Source organism: Leptonychotes weddellii, chromosome 7 (genome assembly GCF_054177405.1).
Source record: "Leptonychotes weddellii isolate Sample4059 chromosome 7, ASM5417740v2, whole genome shotgun sequence".
Taxonomy (NCBI): domain Eukaryota; kingdom Metazoa; phylum Chordata; class Mammalia; order Carnivora; family Phocidae; genus Leptonychotes; species Leptonychotes weddellii.
Genome location: NC_138375.1, coordinates 11311924 through 11317968, shown reverse-complemented (window position 1 = coordinate 11317968; position 6045 = coordinate 11311924).

The window sequence follows — 6045 nt, the reverse complement described above, 5'->3', positions numbered from 1 at the left end:
AGTTTGGTATCTGGAGATTTGTTTGGGATACACTAAACTTGAAAGAACAATTTGACACAAATGAGGTGTTAGGCAGCAGCTAAGTTAATGAGTTAGGTATTAAGAGAGAGGACATCGCTGGATCTATCTATTTGGAAAGCTTAAGCATATAGAGTATTTAATGCCGTGCATCTAGAGGAGGGGAACTAGGAAGAAAATGTAGTTATTGTAGAAAGCTAAGGACAGACCTCTCACATATGTCAGCGTTTAGCTGTCTCACAGAAGAGAAGTAACTGGAGAAGGAGATTGAGAAGGAGTGAATAACAAGGAGGGATGAAAATACAAGAGCGTGTGTTGTTATGAAAAGTAAAGAGAAAAATGCATCCAGACAGAGGCAGTAGCCGGGTATGTCAAATGCTGACAATAGTTCAAATTCAACGAGCAGACCATGGATTTGGCAGGACGTGCTCATGATACACCCATAGGATGCCATTTCAGTGGAGTAGTGGGGGGAAAGGATGGAGCATACTGAGAAAAATGTTGTTTGTTTGGATGGGTTCTGTTAGGTGATATTTGTGTATTGATAGGAATAATCCAGTAGAGGGGGCTATATAATGGGATAGAAGCAGGAGATTGGGAACACGAGCACAAGAGAAGGGGCTGGCTTTGGCTAGGAGCAGGAATAGGTAATCCCTCAAAAGAGTGGGAAGGTAGACTCTAGAATCACAGGCAAATAAGCTGTTGGATCTAGGAATGGGGAGGAAGGTTGTGCAGGTCTGATTACTTCCGAAATCTCTGAAGATCAATCCCGGCTTCAAAACTCCCTAATATGCTTAGGGTGTGCTTCGTAGCTACATCACCACCCAGCATCTCCCTCTGCCCACCTTGTATCCCAGCATTCCATATAGGAATTGCTGCTAAGAGAACTTCCTGGGGAACCAACTATATACAAATCTCCACTGAGATAGTTTTCAGGGACCCTGTTCCATGACACCTCTCTTATCCCTGGTCCATGTTTTCTTCTATATTTGGCTTCATTTCTCTTTGCCCTTTCATTTCAAAATTCCTTGAAATCTATGTTTATTGCCTGTACTTTCTCACTTCCCATTCTCTCCCCATTGGGTTTTTTCCCCCAAACCACTCCACTGAAATAGCTTTTATCAAAATCTGATGACGTGCATCTTACCAAACCTTATGGGTCATTTCTCCTACCCTCCTTAAACCCCCAGTTCTGAATCCCACATCATCATATGATAACACCCACTGCCCCTCCTGGTTATGGTTACTTGCAGACCCCAGAAGTGACTCCTGCTCATCTTTTGGAGATTTTAGTCCCTTCTTCATTTTTCACCCTCCAAACTCCCTCTTGTCAACATCCACAGTGATTTCATTGTACAAGTAGATGATCCTTCCAACTCCCCAGCTAATGAATCACACAACCCCTTCATTGAATAAGTATGTTCTCTATCCCACCTCAGCCCCTCACACCCATTATAAACTCAACTTCGAGTACACATTTCCAATAATGATATCCTATCTTTCCAACTCACTTCCTGTATTACCATAGCTCAGTTGGGTTTTTACACCACTTCACACTGCATGCAGACCCACTATCCAGTGATCTGACCAACTTTGCACTGTCTCCAACTGCCCTCATATTCTTAGTTCCCTCCTTAAAAAGATTAATTCCTATCCATCATTAAAAATCATTTTTCAACACCCATGGACCTCATACTGTGTTATTGCACTTAATTGGCCAAACCACAACCCAGAAAACCAACTCTCTACTTAAATATTTACTTACTTCAGCTGAATGTGGCTGAGAAAAATACACAGGCACCCTAACCTAAAGTGGACCTGCCCACTCTGCTCCACTTCCCTAGCCATTTAGTGTCCCACTCTTCGAGATGACTGCTTCACACCTTCTCTCTCCTCGACCTTCATCATCTCCTGCAAATCCGCATTCTCAGCTGATGACTTTAAGTTTTTAATCTGCTGAGAAAACAGAAACAAGAGACCTTTCTAGGCTTATATCCCTGTTCAGTCAAATGGATTTGTGCTTCTTATTCTTTTCACGCTCCTACCTGAGGCCAGCCCTTCCAGGTGTGTTCTAGATAACATTCCCTTGCACCTACCCAGCTCCAACAATAATCCCCGTATGGTCCTGCTAAATCCAGAACGTTTCAGTATAGCCTGGTTCCAATGCAGCAGGGGCATTCTGATTTGGCAGGACCAAAAAATAACAACAAAGTAATTCTGATGAACTAGTCAGCTTATTAAATAGAGATACTAGTTGCATTTTCTCTGGGAAATGAGTGTTTCTAGTTTTAGTGAAACACTATTTTCTATGATGTAAAGAGATTTTGTTTGATTTCCTCCTATCTTTTCTCATTAACTCACAATATGAAGAAGAAGGACAAGGCATTTCAGAGGGATTTGAGGGTAAAGAAGAAGTAGTATCTTAGGAAAGATTTGCTTCTAAGAGTTCCATTTTTCTCTAATAATAATGCTTAGATTAGTAAACAGTGCGAATCACAAACAAAGAACAATTCTCCCTCTCTTTCCCCCGGCTTCATTCCTATCCCCTAAATACATACAAACCCACACACTTTTCTTTACTTGAAGAATTCCCGCTCACCTTTCAAAGAGCAGCTCTGATAATTTCTTTTTTTAAAGATTTTATTTATTTATTTGAGAGAGAGAGAGCACAAGCAGGGGGTGGGGTAGAGGCAGAGGGAGAAGCAGACTCCCTGCTGAGAAAAGAACCTGACGTAGGACTCAATCCCAGGACCCTGGGATCATTACCTGAGCCGAAGGCAGACACTTAACCAACTGAGCCACCCAGGCACCCCTTTGACAGTTTCTTCATGTTGGGGATGTCAGTAACCTCCCTCCATCCCTCTTCTACCCACGCACTTATTTTTATGTTCACACTGTATTTTCTACATTTTACCACTGATCATTTTTGTTGGTTGCTTACATATATTTCTTCAGGATTCTGAAATTCTCAAGGGCAAAGACCATGTTTTTTTCTTTTACATTCAGTGCATTACATTCAGTACACAGTAAATTAATAAATTAGTGACAAACTGAGTAAATGAAGTAGATCTTGTTGCCTAATGAACAGGAAAAGAAATAGAATTGATAAAGGAGAAAATAGGCATCTAGATACAGTAACTACACTAAAGCAATTCCATTTGGGGTGACGGGGAAATGCCATATTAGCTTTATCCTCCTGGGAAGACCTTATCTCATATTGGCCTCGACTTTTACCTGGCAAGTGAAAGAAACTGGCCCATAGGCCAAGAGTCATTTCTCTTTTTCTAGGTGTGTAAAGCCATATTTGGAACCGACATAGAAGCTGTCCACATCAAAAGGGAGAAAAAAGGAAATGGTAAGGTGCAACTGAAGCAAGCTATTCTCTAGAACAGCTCTGTTGTCATCCTTAAGGAAGAAAGGCAATGACAATTCAAGAGGACAGGAGACGGACTTAAAGGTAAAAGTCAAGACAATGACTTGGCCACCAGGTCATATGCTGCATCCTGCTGCTGGCTTTCAATCATAGATGAGAAATGAAACCTATGCCTCCAAAAGAATTAGAGCCAGTCTCTGACTCATTGAGAATTGGCTAAAGGTGGTGCCCTGCTGGGTCAGTCGGTTAAGCACCTGCCTTTGGTTCAGGTCATGATCCCAGGGTCCTGGGATCGAGTCCCACATCGGGCTCCCCCTACTCTGCAGGGAGCCTGCTTCTCCCTCTCCCTCTGCCTGCCATTCCCCCTGCTTGTGCTTTCTCTGTCAATAAATAAATAAAATCTTTTTTAAAAATGTTGAAAAAATAATTGGCTAAAGAGTAACTTGAATATAGTTGGACTGGAATAAGGGACCCAGTACACACTAGGAGATACATGAGCCCTGCTATGTTCTAGGAAAGGAGAGATTAATAGAATGAACAGAACCACATTTTCCAAAGAGCATTCTCTAGACCAGTATCCAGTGATGTGTTTCATGAATTCCGGTCCCTTGGACAAACAAGAGAGCAAACACTTCCCAACACTGTCTCTGCTTCATACACAGCTTGAAACTTTCTATAATTTCCCATTATCAAGGGATAAAATATCAGAAAAATTATTTTTAATTTCAACAGGACTGTTGATACTCCAGTTGAACAAGGAGGATCTGCCTTGCTTAGTCTTCTCCCCCTGTTGGCTTCAAGCCATCCCATGTTCTCTCTAAAATGACTCTCTTGATTCCTCAGGATGCACATGGCTGCTAGCTTTTGGAATGAAAATATCTCCTTTCTAAATCCACTGACTCAGGCTCTGGCATTAACTGTAAAGTGACCAGTTGATCACTAACTAGAACTACCCGGCTTCTTATGTCAACAAATTGCACTCAAGCATTTCCCAGGGTGAATCCCATGAGATGTGAATGGCTTTGAGTGAAGAGAAAGGGTGGTAAATTATTCTTGGGTAAACATGAAGTTATAGGGGATTCTGGTCTGCAGAGCTTCTCAGTGCTTTAATGCACACTGTCATTCTCCCGGCACCATCCCCAACCTCCTCCTTAAAGCTACCCCTGACTTTTATTTGTTCCAACCAAGCAGCAACTAAGTGAAACAGTAGAACAGATATCTCTCAAATGTCATCTTCCATAAGGCAGGGCCCAAAGACCTCACTCATTCAGTTAATGCTCATTTAAGAGCATCCATCAAGATGGAAACTCACTAATCACTAGCAAATTATAACCAACCTAGGTCTGAGCCTAGTCCCTACTACTGAGGATGGAAGGTATGGACAATGGGAAACAATTTTAATATAGTTAAGCCATCAGGGAAAATGTGTTAGACCTACCAGTCACCTTTGCCCATTTGTAGGCCAGCAGCAGGATTTTCTTCCAAAGGCATTGTCTCTGTAGAGCATCAGAAAGCTGCCAACTCTTAACAACTTTTGAAACCAAAGCTCTTGATAATCCAGTTGTTCTTGGACCCCTGGCTTTTTCCTATCAGTCAGGTTAAGAACCCACAATGTTGGTTTTCTTACTCAAGGGAAGACTAGCAACATTTCCTTTGACTTCATTCTCTCTATTTACAATACTTGCCCCCAAAGTATTTACATCTTGCAGCTCTTGAGAAGAATTTGCATCAGCTCGTATAGCTGTTTTATTAACTCACTCACAGGACATTACTGTTAGGAGAAACTTGGAAACCAACTTTTAGGATTTGATGTCACCTGAGAGATTATCTTTTCAATCATTTCCTTTCTGAAAACAAGAAACGTGATGCCTATAGAAGTTAGGAGCTTGCCTGAGGATGCCTAGCTAGAAACAATTTTGGAAATCACTATACTGGCTAAAGCATTTCAAAGAAAAAAAATTGTATCTTGAGGAAATAGATTGGTTTATTTTCATTTTCATTTCAGCTTTATTCTGAACAAGAATTTAAATATTAGTAACTAATTTAGAGAGTTAATAATAGTCCCTAGTGTAGGATGTGTCCCCCTAAAAATTATCTTTGGCTTAAAAAGTATTTTGTATTTAAGTGTGCTTTTATTTTTAAAAAATGCTAAGCAGGAAATTAAGAGTATTGATGCTAAGCTTCATAAAAATGGCTAAAATTTACAAAAAAGGTGAAGTTTCCTTCCAGAATTATCAAAATCTGAAATTCATAATCCTTGAGAGATGGAGTGTAGATAAAACAGGTGTTGGCTTTACAGGGTGATTTTATCAGCTAAAAGGACAGTATGAAGTTGGTTCTATCATCTCCCAAATAGATCCTAAGACCAGAGGTTTCTCTCCATTTAATCCATTCCCTTGAGTCACAGAGAAAGGAGAGGGATCACTGAGTCCAGAAGGCCACCATTGTCTCTGACACATTCTCTCACCCACAAATGACATATGCCTGTGCTCTCCTCCTCCTAAACATTTTTCATTTGTCTGTCTTCCAGTCAGTTTTGAGCCCCTTGAGGGCAAGAACCAAGAGGCATGCTTGGTAGCCAGAGGAATGTTGAAAAAGAAAAGCAAAGCCGGCGGCATCACAATTCCGGACTTCCAGCTCTATTACAAAGCTGT